The 19,155-nt window shown below is 36.4% G+C and overlaps 1 long non-coding RNA gene across 1 annotated transcript; it reads left to right on the top strand.

Moving 5' to 3' along the window:
• The first annotated feature begins 7,283 nt into the window (after positions 1-7,283).
• On the top strand, positions 7,284-8,998 carry LOC309502897. Its single transcript, XR_014207427.1, has 5 exons — positions 7,284-7,399; positions 7,590-7,654; positions 7,747-7,805; positions 7,889-7,992; positions 8,185-8,998. It is a non-coding gene; the product is annotated as an uncharacterized lncRNA (long non-coding RNA).
• Positions 8,999-19,155: the final 10,157 nt, after the last annotated feature.

The following is a 19,155-nucleotide window of genomic DNA, read 5'->3' as shown; positions in this document are numbered from 1 at the left end:
ACTGAAAGAAAATGAAATTAGGATCTTACTGTCCTTAAGCCAAAGGCCTGAAGCTCTCTCTCTCACCTTCATCATGGGAGATAATCTCCCTCACTGTGATGTGGCTGAGCCCATGGGCATTGTGATATTGGTGCAGACATGTATCTGCACTGCCCTCCCAGTGCCACCATGGGTTTGGCCCACAAGCTACAGACCTCATTGCTGCATGCATGAACAATTCAGGGATGCCGTCAAGGCAGCTTAGTGGAGACTTAAAGACTCAAGTAAGAAAAAATGAAAAGTGAGTTATACTTCCTTTTAGGGGCCAGACATATTCTAATACAATATTGTGAATTTGTTATGCTTTAAATATTCATTGTCTGTTTTTTTATTTATTTCATATTTACAGAAAGATTACAATGTAACTTACACATTCTTACTGACTTGTTACTTAGTTCAAATTCACTGGTGGATTTGCATCATTTTGTGCAGATGTAAGTTGCAATACTACATTAATGTTCAAAAATTTGGGGTCAGTAAGAATTTTATTTGAAAGTAATTAATACTTTTATTCAGCAAGGATGTATTACATTGATTAAAAGTGACAGTAAAGACATTAATGTTACAATAGTGGTCTATTTCTAATAAATGCTGTTCTTTTGAACGTTATATTCATCAAAGAATCCTGGGGAAAAAATGATCAGTTTCTACAAAAAATATTAAGCAGCACAACTGTATATTAATCACCACAACTGTTTTCAACATTGATAATAATAAGATATGTTTCTTGAGCACCAAATCAGCGTATTAGAATGATTTCTGAAGGATCATGTGACACAAGACTGGGGTAATGGTTGCTGAAAATTCAGCTTTGACAAATTACATTTTAAAGTATATTAAAATTGAAAAGATTTTTCAGTTAGGTTACAGTTATTTTAAATTGTAATATTTAACAATATTACAGTTTTTTACTGTATTTTAGATCAAATAAATGGAGCCTTGGTCATCTTATGGATGCTCATAAGAGACTTCTTACCGACCCCAAACTTCTTGAACAGTTGAACAACATTGTTGTGCATTTATCTGATTAATCTCATGATGGGTTTCAGGTAGTTAATTAACCAAAAGCACTTCAACTTACCGGTGTTCATTCATAATGATTGGATCATTTGAAACAATTGTATTCTTTCTAGATTAAAAAAAAAAAAAAAAAACCTTGACATAGCATTGTTAATATCATCATATTTTCGTCAGTAATATATTTGAGTTTAAATCTCTTAAAGGGATAGTTCACCCAAAAATTCTGTCATCGTTTACCCACCCTTTAAGTTGTTCTAAACCTGTATGAATTTCTTTAAAATGCCGAACACAAAAGAAGATATTGGTAATATGAAGAATATGGGTAACCAAACAGTTGATGGACCCCATTGACTTCCATAGTGTGGAAAAAAAGTGAAAGTCAACTGTTTGGTTACCGACATTCTTCAAAATATCTTCTTTTGTGTTTAACAGAAGAAAGAAATTCATACAGGTTTGGAGCAACTTGAGGGTGAGTAAATGATGACAGAATTTTCACTTTTGGGTGAACTATGATCGTCATGTTGTGCATTTTTCGCCTCATTATTATCATTGACAAAATCAACAACCCTTTAATTGTTTTATTTTTTTTATCATAACTAGAGAAAACGGGGGTAATCGTGAGATAATCACACAGACCTCACCATGGGTTAAGTTGCTCCACGACTACCCAGAGCGCACTACACACGGTGTCACTGCTGTGTTAAAAGGAGAGCATAAGCCCTTGGGGGCCGGACTAATGGCAACATTTAAGTGTGTATGTGTGTATGTCCATTTGTGTTCAGGAGGGCTCCACTGTTTCCCCTCCCACTCAGGTCACTGGTAATGCACTCGTTGTACATCCTGGCCTCCACGTAGGGGGAAGGAAAAATAAATAGTAGCAAAAGAACGCGTCTGGGATCTAAGGGAGGAATGCAGCGGGGCATGGGAACAGCAGTCGCCCACGAGGATACTTTGGCCAGGCATTAAACGCCACCTCACCGTCATTACGACACACACACACCCAGCCCCATGTTATCACTGAAGCCATCGGTGATCGTGGGGGCTTGAGAAAAAGTGTGTGGGCGCTGTCCTCATTCAAGAGTGGGCAGGAATCACAACACCTTCTTCTCATTTGCTCTCTTTTCTCCCGTCTTTCTCACAAACTCTTTGTTACTCTCTGGGGGAGGGCTTCCAAAATCCTGAAGACAGGATGGGCTAACTTGCGAGCTTCAGACAGCCGGCTCTACACTAAGGACAATTTATTTTAACCGTGGGAAGGGGGAGGGCGACTCGGGTGTTGTTTGAAGGTTTAAAGATGACAAGGCCTAAGGTCCATTGGGGAGGTGGGGGGGAGCATGTTGTTCCCACGAAGAGCGAGGGCCGGAGGGGTTCGACTCCCCGACTTGCGGGAGCTGACGCACAAAGGAGCGATGACTGCAAGAGAACTGTGTGCAGGACGCTCATGTCAAGAGAGGAGGGAGGCAGATAAGGAGCGCTGCCTCATTAGTTTGGCTAATGTTAACAGAGTCGACAGTGGAGAGTAGAGAACAGGTCACAACGAGAACCCCGGTTTGATTTTGAACAGGGGATGGATGGAGTGCAAAGGCCAAACACAACAAGTTCCTGAACTTTCCTTCTTGAATATGTGTGTATATATAGTTACTGGAGAGGCATGAAATGCTGTGTAGTGTTTTGAAATCTCTAAGATGTATTGCAAGTGGCATAGGTTTCTTTTGGAGAAGAGGCACTTTCTCCCCCTAAAAATAAATAAATAAACAAACTTGTATGTCAATTTATAATAGGATAATGGAAATTGTGTGATGACAAAATTATGATGAATTGAAGTAGCACAACACTTATTTTTAAGTGTCTAAGGAAGTCTGGTTTAATGTTAACATATACAATACAAAATTGTTTAAAAGTTTGGGTTCGGTAAGGTTTTTTTAATGTTTTTGAAAGATGTTTGATTCTATGATCAGAAATTCAGTAAAAACAGTAACATTGTGTTCTTATTACAATTTAAAAATATTTTAAAATGCTATTTTATTCCTGTGATAGCATTTTCAGCATCATTACTCCAGTCTTCAGTGTCACATGATCCTTTAGAAATCATTATAATATGCTAATTTAGTGTTCAATAAACTCATCACAGTTTAAAGCAACATGGTTGTGCTGCTTAATATTTTTGTGAAACTCTGATACCTTTTTTTTAGGATTCTTTGATGAATAGTTAAAAATAATAGAAAATGTGACTTTTATTTGAAAAATATTTGTTTTGTAACATCATAAAGGTCTTTAGTGTCACTTTTGATTAATTCAATGCATCCATGCTAAATAAAAGTATTCATTTCTTATTTTTTTAAAGGGGTACTCCACCGAAAATTCTGTCATCATATACTCACTCTCATGTTGTTTCAAACCTGTATGAATTTCTTTCTTCTGCTGAACAGAAAGAAAGATAGTTAGAAGAATGTCAGTAACCAGACAGTTTTAAATACCATTGACTTCCATAGTATATTTTTTTCCTACTATGGAAGTCAATGGTATCTAAAACTGTCTGGTTACTGACATTCTTCTAAATATCTTCCTTTCTGTTCAGCAGAAGAAAGAAATTCATACAGTTTTGAAACAACATGAGGGTGAGTATATGATGACAGAATTTACATTTTTCGGTGGAGTATCCCTTTAACCTTTTGAACGGTAATGTTGTATGAGTGAAAAATAAAGCTTTATTTTACTTTGCACTGAATAGTTTAGTGCTCTGGATTATGGTGTTACTTTACATGTTAATCACATTAATGTTGCTTGTAACGTGTTTTGACAATATGCTAGTAAGTGTTAGTTATTAGCCTATATAGTAAGCAAATACGGTAAGATGGTGATATTCAATCTGTTTTTTATTTTTTTATGTTGTCTGATGCAATGCAGATATTTGAGTGACTCAATTATTAATTAAATTAGGATGGATTAATGCCAGAAACCTTGCACTTGTCAATCAATAATAATCATTTGATGAGAATCAAGGATCAAAAGTTTGGCATTTGTGAGTTTTATGCATGCTATTTATTTCCTAAAACTAAGTTATAGATCACTCCATTACAAAGAAAACAAATGACAATTTTTGTGAAATATAATGTGGGCAGAAAAGAATGATCCACATATGAAATCAAATTCGTGAAGCTGACAAGCCTGTTGAGTACACTAAGTATTTCTTAATCAAGTGATTTATTGTATGCACATGAGCACGTGTATGTGTGAGAGCAAGATAAAGAATCAGTGTGTGTGAATGGACATCTTGAGAACACCTCTGATGAGAGATTGGTATGAAATTGGCAGAAGCAAATTAGGTAATTTTGTAAAGCATAAATCTCAATCTGTCTGTGTCATAACATTAACTATTTCAGCTGCCATTAAAATGGCTTAAAAGATGATGAAAGATTCCTCAGGATGGAAAGGAATGAGACATGCCAAAACGAACGTCGTTATTTCAATACAGAGCAACTAAACACATTTCTTAGTTATGTTTAAACTACAAGTTAATTAACACATTCTTAATTGAGTACAAGGTACATAATTATTTCACAAGCAGCATAAATATAATTTAACTTTCCATTTCAAATGTTCGTCTTTTTTTCTGTCTACAGGTTGGTTTAATTAGGCAAATGAGAATCCAAGTTTGCACAACCTAGGCTTTGATGTTCTCTAATTGTTGAGATCATCAAAGGCAGAATTGCCATTTGGTGTGAATAAATGTAACACTTTCTTCATTAAAGAGAGGCGTATGTTAATGAAGGTGCGAGTAATTAAATATGGATGAATCCTGGAATGTTTAACAGGAACATTTGTTTCACCATTGGCACAGGAAAATGAAGATGGTTGAAATAACAGTTCAAATGAGAGGAGATCAGACAGAGACTAATCTTTCCGTTTCAGGTTGTTTTCTTAATTTGGAAAGCTCCTGCAGGAATTTGCTTGTTCGCTTGCAAATTCCGATTGGCATAATCATAAAAGCTGTTCGACAACATCACTACATGCTCCCTAATCTGTTTCTCCCTTTGACCTTTGACCTTTGAGTGAGCAGTCAGTAATGTGAACCCTTCGTTTAGGTCGACGCAGACAGCAGAGAGTAGACTGGACACATGACTGTTACATACGTGTGACATGCTTAATGTTATTAAATGCAATATGCGAAGTACCCATGCGCACAGAAAGCCGCAGGTGATCCCAAATTTAGTTCTCTTCCGCAGCTTATATGGCCAAATACATTCAAAATTCCTGTCTTGGTGAGTATTCACATAAATACAGTCAGTTATGTCTTAAGTGGACTAAACAGTTGAGAAAGAAAGCGTGACAACATCCTAATAAACCTGCTTCCATCTGTGTGCTTAATGTTAATCAAACAACAAAAGACAAAGAGAAAATCACTCACTGCTCTTGACGGAATAACTTTTGTAGCTTTAATTAGAATCAGTATATATTTAATTCATGCTGTAAAGACTAAGCAGTGTTTTATTTTTACATTTGATTATTCAATTTCTGTTGTTAAATAAACCTATTGTAGGCCTGCCTAAACCTCCTGGTTTACACTGATGTTAAAATAACACTTACTTTTTATGTAATGCTACAGTGAAACATTGTTCACTTTCAGCAGTTTTAGAAATGCTTTCTTCTCATAAAAATAATGTGAAACATGTATGTTGTTTATATCATTTTCAGTATTCAAATATATTTAAATATAATTCAAATTTGTTTTACACACTTAAAGCATTATCGTATATCGCATATTGAATATCACATTATTTAATGAGTTATCGCATACCACATTTTTCTTTAATATCGTGCAGCCCTAATAACAAAGAGGTGGGTTGTCCATCAGTCCATTTCCTGTTTCTAGAAGATAAATTTCTTATTATTGATCAATATTAATATAATTCTTGCAAATAAATATACATAGTTCAGGAATGAAACTCTAACTGAACGCTGATTGGTTCTTCCAACGCCATGGCACCAGCCAGTCAGAAGAACTTCCAAATTCAAGTAACCATATCGTACCGTAGCCTGCTATCGGCACGTTGTGTGATTATGAAAGCTTCTGTTATCCCTCCTCCTCCCCAACGCTACGGGCAGGGGCACCTTAAGATAACCAAAGGCCCCTGGGCTACAGCATTAGCCCAACCTTTTTTCATTTTTTTTTTCACGGCACAGTTTTTATAAATCATGATACAAAAGATGAAGTCCTATGATATTTAAAACAGTAATTATTAATATTAAGAATATTCTCAGTTCTTAAAAAAAAAAAAAAAATATATATATATATATACATTTTTTTTTAGCCTTAATGGACATAGTGTTGCTTGAGCAAAGAAAACACTACACTGTTAGACTTTTCTGTAATTTCTACAGTTATTTACTTTAAATCCCCCAGTATTATACTGCTATTTCTCTTTACAGTAAATAACTGTGATTCCAATTGCATCATGGGAATTTTCTGTGACGTCTAACACCACATACAGAGACTTACTGTATTTTTTAAATTTGCTGTATACTACTGTATTTGACGTAACTGCCTCTCTGGCTGGCACCATTCCACCGTGCTTTTTATTTCCTAATTTTTGCCTTACACCACGTGTCTACAACGCTATAATAGCCAGAGGCTGTCTATATTGGACACATTGAAGCGACCGGACCTTTAAATGCAAACCTGTTTATCCCTTGTAAGAACTAGTGCGAGCGCTTGGACTCGTATCGGACTACGTCTGAAATATAACGGCCGCGGCGCATCACTACACTGTCTGGGATTTGTCGTGTCGCGTCAGACAGACATCCAGTGTAGGTAATGGGGTCTGTCTTTTGTTGGATCGCGACGTTCGTGTCTGGCCCGGGGAAGAGACGGAATTCACTTCACCGAGAGAGAGATCAGCAAGCAAGGTAAAAAAAAACAAAAAAAAAAACATTCTGTGTATGTTGACAGGATTGTGCCCAGTTTAACGTATGTTATAACGTTAACGTTAGCCTAACGTTACTCGTCGTCAACATGGCGGTAACGAACTTTACCATGGTAAACTGAGCTAACGTTTCATTTTACACACTTTGTTAGATTATTGAATTGTCGAGTTAAAATATGCCAACGAGCAACGCGTTTACATTAACAATAAATGTGAATAAACTAATGTGAAATTCTGTTTATATCTTAATGTTGGCCTACTGATGAGAACCTTTATAGTTTTAGCATTAGTTTGCAAACTATACCATATTATAGTTTTTTTTTTTAATGGAATTTAATATTTACTTCCATTTTTGTGTTTAAAGGCAACTGCAACAAAGCGCCAATTCGCGCCAGTGACTTAGCAAGATTCCAGAGGTAGGCCAGCCCATTTGTGATATATTTTGAGATAAGTTTGCTGAAATGATTAGCATACACTATGTGAAAATTGCTTTTGAGCCACTGGTGCAGACTAGGTAGCTAACAATATCTTATAAAATCTCTATAAAATTGGCTAACTTTATATCAAATAAGTGACCTTTGCATTATGTCTAACTTTATTACACAGCAAATGAACCAATCAGAAGATGGACCATTGTCTTTGTTCAGTCTCACCAGATTAAATGTATCCAGGTAAGCACTGCAGTAAAACTCTCACTAAGACCAAATCTAGCATTCTAAACAACTTAAGTTTATATTTTTGCATTATTTTTATATTTTATTAGCCAGCGACTCTACCATTGCAGTTCCACCTGACTAGGAAGGTCCTAATATCAGCGCACAGGTGGGTTAACTACTGTAGGAAGGAGAACGATCATCACACAGTGATTTCTTGCATGTATCTTACTGTGTATTTGTCTCAAACAGGTACTCCTTCACTGCAGACAAGCTGAAATGGGCTAAAATCATCTATTTCAGTCGTTCAACTTCTTTCTATGCATCTCAGCATTTTTGGACAGAATTTAGGATTTGTAAGTATTAAAATTTAATCTGGCATAATTTAATTTAGTTCTTTTGTATGCTATTTATTGACAAAAGCTGTTTACAAATATATATTCTTAAGTTTTTGTGAAAATAATAATAAAAATTAACAAAAAAGGAGGTTAAAAATAATGTGACACTAATATTCTCTCTCTCTCTCTCTCTCTCTCTCTCTCATATAGTTTTGGAACCGGGATCTCCTCTGAAGGACTGAGTACATTTGTGTTTGTGGGCACGCATGCAGACCAGGGAACACTCTGATGTTGTCAATCAAGTTCTGAACAGGAACCAATCTTTGGAGAAGTTCATTTATTCACAAAGGTGGACAAAAACATTGTGTTGGCTTTTTAAAGATTATTTTGATGACTTTTACTCCTATGCTGTAGAAAAGATGGAGTAGACAGTCAGACATTGATAATAATAATAAATGTTTCTTGAGCATCAAAGAGACTTCTTTCAAAAACATTACGCCACTTAAATACTTCTTTTGGCCACCAGTGTACATGAATCCAACACATTTTTGGAAATAAGTGAAATTATTTTTAAGGTGGGGTTATGTATCTTGTATTGTGAAAAGAACTGTGTTTTGTCCTGTTTTGGACATTTCCTTTTTGAATGCTTAATGTATTTATATTCTGCAGTTTTATGAATGTAATGGTTGATATTTCATTATAATACTTGTATAAGCTAAACAACCAATGACTCTACATTCATTTAGTCAAATGCTAATGTTTTGTTTATGATTTTATGTATGTTTTCAAAAATGTTTGCAGTGAAGGACAGCACATAATGTGTTAATTTAACACGTTTACACATCTTTGTGCTAACCTCTCTGACATATTTACTTTGTTAAAATCATTAACACAATGAATGAGTTAAAATTAACACAAAAAAATGTTGTCTCTAAACTTACCCATTAATGTGTAAAAATTTCACACATCATTTCCAGCATTGGCATGTTTATTTTGTGATATATATGAAATGTTTTAAATAAAAAAATGGTATTTTGTGATAACTTTGTCTAATTGGTTTGTATGAAAGTAGTACTTATGTAGGATAAAAATAAAATTAATCATATATCAAAATTATCAAATCTAATTTATATTTAGTACAAATAAAAATAATTACAGTAGTGTACTGATTAGCTTAGTTTTTACAGTAATGCACTGTACTGATTAGCTTCGTTTTTACAGTAATGCACTGTATTACACAAAACTGAAATACGGTTTGGTACTGTAACTCTTAATTACAGTAACTTACTGGCAACAGTGTTGCCAGTAAGTTACTGTAAAAAACCCTTGAAAAGTCTAACAGTGTACCCTTACTCAAACATCAGTTCTTTATATACCCTTGTATTGCAGACAAGCAGAGATCTCCAAACTTTGCGCGGCACTTCATTCTAAATGGAGGCGGCGTGGAGTAATGAGGTTTGACTGACAGTTTGAGGAGCCAATGGATTTACGAGGTTAAGTCATAACCTGTTAAATGCTTTTTATCCGTTAAATATTTGTAAAACCCATATACAGACATAAAAGATGACCAATAGCATTAATTTTATAAAGTAAAAATGACGAAATATAGAGACACAAATTTGTGGCCCATCAGCGATGATATATTCTTATTTGTAGCATTTAGTTTTACATATTTATTTAACACTATGCTGCATTAGGCTATTATTGGCATTTTATAAAACGGTTAGTTCCAATCCTTGATTCTGATTGGTCAATAGCTGTGTTTTATTCACGATGAAACACGGCTATGATCGCTTCACCCAACGGTTCTATGTATCACTACACAACACCCCTAGCAACCACTCTTAGCAACTTAAACATATGTTTGATCTCATTGATATTGTTCATTGAAGCTAGAGAGTATTGTGAGAGATCGAGTAAGTGAGTGTACCTGCATTTACAGTAGGCATAGCATTTTCCTTCAGGTCAGTCCTATATTCATAATTAAAAAATCCATTTGAATGTCCGCTGCGATATCTTGTCCTTTTAACAGTTAAGGGGTTTTCCCGTGCCCTAGTCATTTGTCAGTTGCGTCTTGCTTTTCCGTGTTCACAAGTTTGAGTCCTTTCAATGTAAAAGTCTTCACTACTGACTGACTCACTCATAAAGACAGTTTTTGCCGCCATCTAATGTATGTAGCTTCTGTTGCTGTTTACAGTCAGGGACTATTTTTTTTTAGCGGAAGGAAGGCTTTTAGTGATTTTACTTCATGAAAGATGCATAGATACATATTTTTCGGCTTTAATATTTGTATTGTGTAGTAACCATTTTGTAAAAGCAATAAGGTACTCGAGGCTAGTGCTGTATTGTGAATAAGTCACGGCTGAAGGGCGTTGTTAGTCACGACGCAACACGAAGCTGTCGACTTAATTCACGATACAGCACAGCCTCTCGTACCTTATTGCTTATATACAGAGGTAATATGAAAAGAATATGCCATCAAAACTTTTCTGGCCAAAATGCAAGTTTACAGGTAAAGCTCCATGATATAAATAACATAAATCATATAAAATATTTATTATCCATCAGCTGTAGATCAAAATAATTACTTGGCTTGATTGCAAACTGCTCTAAAAGCACTAGCACATAGAACGCGCAACAGCACTGTGTCTTTGCTTGAAACATGCAGTGCTGGCATTTAATTAATTAAATTAGCCTTTTAAAATCAAGCTATGTTCTGTATATTCCATGCCCCATGCCAATAAATGCTGGTTGAAATAATCTACTCCGAAAGTTGTCATGACTGAAATACATTTTATAATGAAGTTTCTAAATAATGAAGTTTCTATATATTGTGTGTTCCGTCTCTGCTCTTAACTTTAAAACTTGCCGTCTCTTGTTTGGACACTACAAGTGGTCAACTAACATACCGTATCTACTTTATTAAACTCATTTCTTAACTATGAAACTATTTACTAACCCTATGAAACTAAACCTAACCCCTTACCTAACCCCAAATGGCATCCCCTTCCCGAAGTGTCCTTCAAGGGTTCAAAAACGCTGTTTGGAATTCGCTCTGTATCTCTAACTTACTTTGAGTATCCCAATATAATATTGTAAAAAAAATTTAAAATAAAAAAATCTGTAAAATTGCCATTTAACCCATATGTTTTAATTCACACAACTAAAACGCTGTCAACCATTAGTGCCCACCAATCCATGACCTGTCAATCCATAAAGCTTACAGTAAATGCTTGTGGTGAGGACCTTTGCTAAGTATCGTAAAGTCCAGCTACAGAAGGCTTTAACAGGCACCGGTGAAGTGTGCATTAGGCGTGTTGGTTAAGTGCGTCATAATACACAGATAAGCTGGCGACAGATGTGTCTGCATGTTTACCATTGTTTGTCCTCCATACAATATGATAGATAAAAATATTCCCTGTCCTAATAGGCTTTTTTCACTCTTCCAGCTTTGCCATTTGGACTCTTGACATTCATTTGATCTTACAACGTGAACGTTACGTAAACACTTATCTGTGGAGTGAAAGGCGGTCAACGTTTGCCTTAAATTTGTTTTACAGGTCACCTTTTAATGAAACCACTTTGCTACATTCACAATTTATGAGATATTTGTTCAAGGTTGAAGTCATGGACACTGATTTTAATATCCTTTTTTCCCCCACATACATTTCACTACATACATGGTCACCAACAGTCTATACAATAAAGTGGCTAAAGTTACCGTCATGTGTAGCTAAATCAGTAAATATAAGGAGCCTTGACACAAAGCAAACCAATGCCATAATCGCAGATATGCATTCCCTATTTTGTTCCACTTCTGGTCTGGATATGATCTCATATTTCAAGTACTTGTAACATCAGATAAGGATTCATAGTCCCACTTAAGACTTACTCTCTTTTCTCGAGTCCTGTTTTATCTCACACAGGAAAGAAAAATCACCTGTGCCACAACCTTCCACCAAAATAATGTGGGACAAATAGGAAACTCTGATAACGGATATTATATTTCTGTGAAAATGTCTGTGACCTGGCCTTCTCAAGACAAACGCTCTACTTTCATAAATGTTTACGAGGGGAATGTAACTGTCGGCTTGTATTTCTTTTTAAGTGCAAGTGGTGTTGAATGGCTCTACAACTCTCTCTTCACCCCATCAGGAACTAGATCTATATAGCCAGTTGTGATACATCATAGATTTGGAAACATAAAAAGGTCAAACTTTACATTACAGTGTTTATGTGTCATATTAATGTGCAATGCACAACATGTACAACAATGTTAATGTAAAGTGTAAAACTAGGGGACAGCGGAGTTAAGCCGTTACTGGGCATTTTTCATCAAATGAATAAAAACAAAGAACCATTCACATACTGTTATATCAGAATGAATAATGGTTGTGTTCTAATACCTGAGATTAGATTTTCTAATGAAATCGCTACAGGTCCAAATTGTGATTGTTAGCAGACTTTGTTTTGTCAAAGTGGGAATGTAACATTCAAGAGCTTATCGGTTTTGTTGAAGAACAGAATGACCAGGTTACCAATACCATGATATGACCATGATACATTGTTACTTGAATATGAAAATAGTCAAGTTCAGCACAACACCTTTAGAAATCTGACCCCCTTTATACTATTCATGATATTTATAAGAAATAATAATAGTAGGGTGTTTCTTCAACTTAAGGCACTTTTATGAAATAAACAAATCATTGTATTTATTTTATGTCAATGATTAAAAAAATAATAATGTATGGCTATCCCACAGTTATAATATAATAATATAATAAAATAATAATAATATAAAATGGCACTGATTTTTATTAATTTTTTTGTGCATCACTTCCAATCAAGCTGTCATTTGTTTTAATTATGCAAAAAGTAGGCCTATGGATTTTTTTAGATTTTTTTTTTTTTTAACAAATTAATTTGCCATTTCATTCCAAAAACATTTCAAATGTATTTCCAATTACCATAAATTCAATAGGGTCAATACTGCCCATTTTTGAAGAATCTTTTCTTTGTGTAGAACCCAAGAATATAGCTGAATATCAGATTTAATGGATAACTAACAGACCGAACAATCAAACCTTTTTTCATCATCTGTTTACTTAGTTGTTATATGATTTTATTTTACCTTAGGTCAAATATATTGATGAAAAATAGATGGGTACACAAACAGAGAACTTGAGCTTGGCAGCATTTCCTGAGAATTCTTTAGGATTTGTGTCACTCTGAGGACATGCAGACAGCCTCCTCCCTGCTCATCTTCTGTTCCTCTGTCCCACAAGACAGTTTAAGGTGGGTGGGTATGCACAGGAAATTCTCCAGATACTCTGTGCGTGTGTGTGTGTGTGTGTGTGTGTGTGTATGTGTATGTGTATGTGTGTGTGTGTGTGTGTGTGTGTGTGTGTGTGTGTGTTTTAAGCCGAAACTGTTTGTGGAATGTAATGGAATTACAATTTAACCTGAAATCAGTTCATTTTTCATCTTCATTTTTGAATTCACCATTTTAACATCTTTTGACTTAAGCAGAATATATTTTTATCCTATGTTTTTAAAGAGATATCAGGCCAGCTAACATCAGACTAGAGCTTGACTCATGCTGATGTGGAATAATGTTCCTTTATGGAGACCATTATCTGATCCAAAACTACTCCCAGTCACGGTTCCTCAATCTAAATGACATTATCCGTGCTCTGCTCCCTACTCCACAGCGTTTAGGTGTCTTAAGCGGTGCTCAGAAGTGTCCAGAGGGGGAAACAGACACAGTCCAGTGACATGAAACAGCCTAATTGCCTGGGTCTTTCCTATCTCAAGGCAGAACTTCAGTCTTTTGCTTACATTGCACCACACACACAGGCCTTTTAACTTGAACCTGAGGACACGATTGGGAGTTTGCTTGTTGACAATGTGTAATTTAATGTAGACTGAAGGCTAGAACTATCCAGGTAAATTACCTTTTGTGTGTGTGTGTGTGTGTGTGTGTGTGTGTGTGTGTGTGTGTGTGTGTTTTCTCATGTCCTGCAGCTGCATGGATGGCTTTTCATGTCTTTTGTGTCTCCTGGGACTGAACAATTGTCTCTCTCTCTCTCTCTCTCTCTCTCTCTCTCTCTCTCTCTCTCTCTCTCTCTCTCTCTCTCTCTCTCTCTCTCTCTCTATTCAAATGAGGTTTTATTAGCTTGACATATTATAAATTGTATTGCCAAAGCATTTATATGTGCAGGAAAAAAAAAAAAAATGAACAAAGTAGAATAAATTGTGTGATGAACAAGTGTAGAAAATAAGTACAGTGTATCTACTTTGTATGTGTTTTTGTATACGTGTGTGTATAAGAGTTGTATTTGTGTGTGTGTGAGTATACAGGCGCATCACTGTTTGGTCGACTCTTCTCTCTTGTTTTTGCAGGAATTGATGTACTTTGCAGATAGTGAAATGCAGTCTCTTTTTTTTTTTTTTACCAAATAGGCTAAATATTTACAATATTTACATAGGCAAAAAGCTATTTTCAAATTGCCAAAATTCGATAGATATTTGGCTTGTAACTTAAGTACAATCCACATGCACACAGAAGTAGTTAAGCCAGTGAAATGACTGTCATCCAGAAGTGAACTCACAATCAATCCCTGGTGATCTGGTCCACAGGGAAGCTGTCACCAGACTGTAAATCTGACTGTCACACCAGGGTCTGACCTCTGTCAGGAGTAAATCCACAGGGCCGATGTCAAACTCCTCAGCAGTCACCGCTGTCAGCTGTGAGAAACTGACATGGGGCAAAATCATTGATGCAAATACTGCCCTCAAAAGAAATGTACAGTATTTGGGGATCGAATATTGACAGTGTGGAGTGAGGGCAGAGAACAGCACAGCACAGACTATGGTTTGTCTCCTAAGCTCCACTGTCAGAGTTAGTTGCGATTTTGTGTATGTCAAGATTAGAAAACACGTGATGCATGTTTAAAAAAAAAGTTATGTGATGAACAAATGTCACATTCCACAGACTAAATCAGACTCAGCAAAAATGAAAAACAGACTATAAGCCACAAGAGTTTAGATCATTCGGACAACACCCATCAGTCAAACAAACATAGTTACAGGACGCCCAAATCCTCACGTATTTCCAAGATGCTTTTGTTGGGACGCGAGGACTTTATCCAACAAAGATCACAACACAGGATGACAGAACATCCAATAACCACTGGAAAACAATTGTGAGCAAAAGTAAGACAAAGAAAATATTTAATGTGTGTACGTTTCTGGGCTTTTGGATTGCTTAATTTTGAGGTCAAAAGGTCGTTTGCAAAGAATGCAAAACATGATAACACACACCTTCATCAAACTTGGCATTAGTTTGATAGTCCTAAAATAAACAAAACAAAAAAAGAATTGATGACATTACTAAATAATACATGCTTCGTTGAGTAATGAAACCCTGTTAGTCCTTTGTGTTTATATGGTTAATATTTGATGCTGCTGCTGCTGTTGTTACCTTTTCTACCATGAACATTCTGAGACATCTGAAAGCTACTTCAAGTGGATTAATGTGAATGTGTCCAAATTAAACAATGATACTTTTCAAAAACGCCTTGATCTATCACTGCCAGTTACTGTTGACCTGATGGGATCTGCCAGTCTTTATCATGGGAAAGTATAAAAGAGCAATTATCTCTATTAAACAACCCGTTCTGTTCTCAGAGGCTGTCCTGAACATTAAAAGGTCCTGTAACAGCCCTCCTTATCTAAATTGATTTGATCAGTCCAGAAATAGCTGTAAAACAGCATTTCCACCACTCTTATTCAACAGTTTCTGAGTCACAGGCAGTGTTGATGGTAAACCTGATTGAGATTAGGTAAGGTGGAGCAGATCTGGGGCTGTACCTTATCTCTTCCGCTAATTTAGTCATGCAGCCAGCGTTCCAGAGAAAGCGAGTCAGCACTAGCTCACCGTAATCAGGTAATTAAAGCTATTTGATCTAATGGCTCTCAGCTCCATTGCACAATTGTTTATTCCCTTGATCCTCCAGCTTATCTACCTTGTTGTTTTTATAAATCTTGAAGGCAAAATGAAGGAGATCCTGTTATTGTTTCCTGTCGCAGCTAAGTATTTATTTGCGCCCATTCCCTCAGTTACAGGCCTGTATTCACTGTGAACTTTTGAAGTAGGTTTTATCGGGGAAGTGGATCCATCACAATAACCCCTGAGCAGACAGTCGGTAACTAACCATCTTTGTCTTCTGTAAGTCATCAAGTTGTGTTTGTGCCCGTGCCAAGAAACCTTCTAGGATTTGACAAAACCCACCGTCCCTTTCGCTCCCAGAACTGGATGATCTTGGTAAATACAGAAATAAATAGAGAAACAACCTCAAACAAATAAATCCACTTTTAAAGACGCTCTGGCTTTAAACAAAGCAAAGGATCAGATGCGTCTTGAAGATGCCAAGTGAAAGGAGCCACAGGCTGTTGTTTGAAAAGATGGCTTCGCTTTTGTTCCAGATTTTGCTTTTGCTTCATTTCTGTCTCCTCCTGTGTCAGATTTGCAGAAGAGATATGTCGTGAGATTTAGGCGACAGCTCAGAGCTCGAGTTATAACATGGTGTAAAATTTTTTTGAATAACCAGAACTTCCACTGATTTTCATGTAATATATGTTTTATCACTGTTCAAAAGTTTGGGAGCAGTAGTATTTTTTATTTATTTAAATAATTTGTATTCATCAAGGATGCATTAAATGGGCAACAAGTTGGCTAGTTAAAATAAATGCTGTTATTCTGAACTTTATATTCTTCAAAGATCCTAAAAAAAAAAAAAAAATCCCAAAATATTAATTGATAATAATAAGAAATGGTTCTTGAGCACCACATCAGCATTTTACAATGATTTCCGTAATATTCTGAAATTTAGAAAACAGTTATTACTGTTGTTATTACTGTTATTATTACTGTTTTTTTTAAATCTATTACTATTTTTGATCAAATTAATACAGCTTTTGTGAGCAAAGATACTTCTTTCAAAAAAAATGTAACTGTTAATGTTTAATGTTTATTTTTTTATTTTTTTTATAACTTGTAGTGGACTGTATATACAGAAATATTATTAGTCACATTACTAATAATAATAAGGATTATTCTACTGTAAGAGACATGTTAGTTCTAGATACTAAACTGATTAAAAACACGTGTACTTTCTTTCTTGAATTGTTAACCACTTCTTAGTCTTCGGTGTCCTGTTAGTATGATTAATAACATGTGGAGTTGTTATCAAAACATCATGCTCTTAATAAGCATCATATCACAAGACTACCAGTGAAACAACAGCAAGTCAGAGGATTGGCTCTTTAGTTTGTCTCCAAGACCCCCAAGGCGCAGCAATTTCACTTCTTGGCATGGGCCAGGGATTTCAACCCAAACAATGCCCCAAAGGCTCACTCATTTATGGGGATGAGATCAACTCAAAAACAAGTAAGGGAGAGTAGGGGGAGAGGGGAGCCTATAGCGCTTTATGACTCATTACATAAGCACTTAGCGACATGAATATTCCTCAAATACCTGGCATTGCAGAATGTAATCTGCTTACGACGACAGGACTGGATGTGCCCGGCTTGTGTGGCAGGTGTTTCTGCATTAGCTTCTGTTACAAAAGATTACGGAGGCAGTGATGGCAATCTTGGCTGTGGAAGAGAGGAGGGGAAAAACGTTTTAGAAATGGCTTAATCCAAGGGCTAGATTACCCACAAGGTACCGGCTAGGTAGACATCAAAGACCGTCCCAGCCCACTCAGTGATATTGAAATGAAAACGTGTTCCCGCTAAGCTTGAATGGAAAGCGTCGCCGGAGGTTGTCAGCTCGGTTTTGGGAAAAGAGAGGCGATAGAAGAGCAATCCTATTCACTCTACTCATGACAGTGTTTGGCTGTGCACTTTGCTTCTGCGCTTATCGCTTTGTTGGGCTGAAAGATGCGATTGAATTTTTGCTCCCGTTTCAGAATCTTTTGATTCCGTTTTGTTTCTTGTATCCATCTGAAATGGCACAAGAAATCATGTTCTGCAACATTTCATTTACCTGTTTCCAATGTAAAGGCTCAAATCTCAGCTTTTTTGAGAATAATTGCATCATCTTTTTTATTAACCCGATTGCAATTTGTCATGGCAGGATAAAACTTCTCGTCTACTCTGTGGCGTTGCAACGGTTGCATATTAAACACATTCAAGCGCTAAACACTCAGACCTTTTTTTGGCAGTTGCGGTCAGTTCACATGACCAGAAGGTCCTGGCTAATTTCAGTCAAAATCCCCAACAATGGTGCTCTCTGACAACGCTCAGGTTGTTATCTACAAGTGCCCTTAGATTTGTGTCGCTCGTAGAATGCCTCTTTGCAGAAAGCGCATGAATCACTCGCTCTGTTAACTTACACAGAGACACCGTCCACACTGCCCCTTTACTATTTCGAAGGTCGCACAAAACCCCCCTGAAGCCCTGAACCATATCATCCGTCACCGCTAGCCCGGAGTGCCGGGTCTCATGCTGCTGGGAGAAATGCCACTGTTTAATGACTACGGAGACTCATAGACGCTTACTGTCAGGCTAATCAGCTATAATCGCTGCACAGTAGTTAATTGACAAAGGTCACGCCTAGGTTAGGCACTGCCGCTGCTAATGGTTATAAATAGAGTTCTTAGAGTGTGTCTTCTGTTTGATGTCACCAATACATCATTACAATATGCTCATAGTAAGCAATGAGTTAGTGGCCACATCAATATTATCATGTAAGAACAGACAGAAAAAATGGGGGAGGGGGGCTTGGTACATATTTAATTGCCATTCAGCAAATAAAAGGAATGATCATTAGTATTAGGCATTCCTCTTGTTGTTATTTGGCTATTGTATATATATGTAAGTATAACATTGTGAAGCCTGAGCTTCAATGAAAGAAGTGAAAGAGGGCCGCATTATGCAACTCATCTGAGTCCTGCAACCTTTCTCCACGTCCTGTCAGCTGACTCATTCAGACAGGAGAATGTGTAAGTCTGCACCGCTGTGTTTGTTTAGTTTGCCGTTTCACTTTTACCTGTCCCACGGGAGAACGTTTGTGAAAAATGTACAGCTTGTGGGAGCTTTTTTTTATTTCTGTCTTGAAAGCTGATAGTACCTTTAGACAAAGTTATTTGTCACTGCCTTTTTAAAGAATAT

This window comes from Leuciscus leuciscus, assembly GCF_965113295.1.
Source record: "Leuciscus leuciscus genome assembly, chromosome: 7".
In the NCBI taxonomy this organism is placed as follows: Eukaryota; Metazoa; Chordata; class Actinopteri; order Cypriniformes; family Leuciscidae; genus Leuciscus; species Leuciscus leuciscus.
This window is presented reverse-complemented; position numbering and strand designations above follow the sequence as displayed.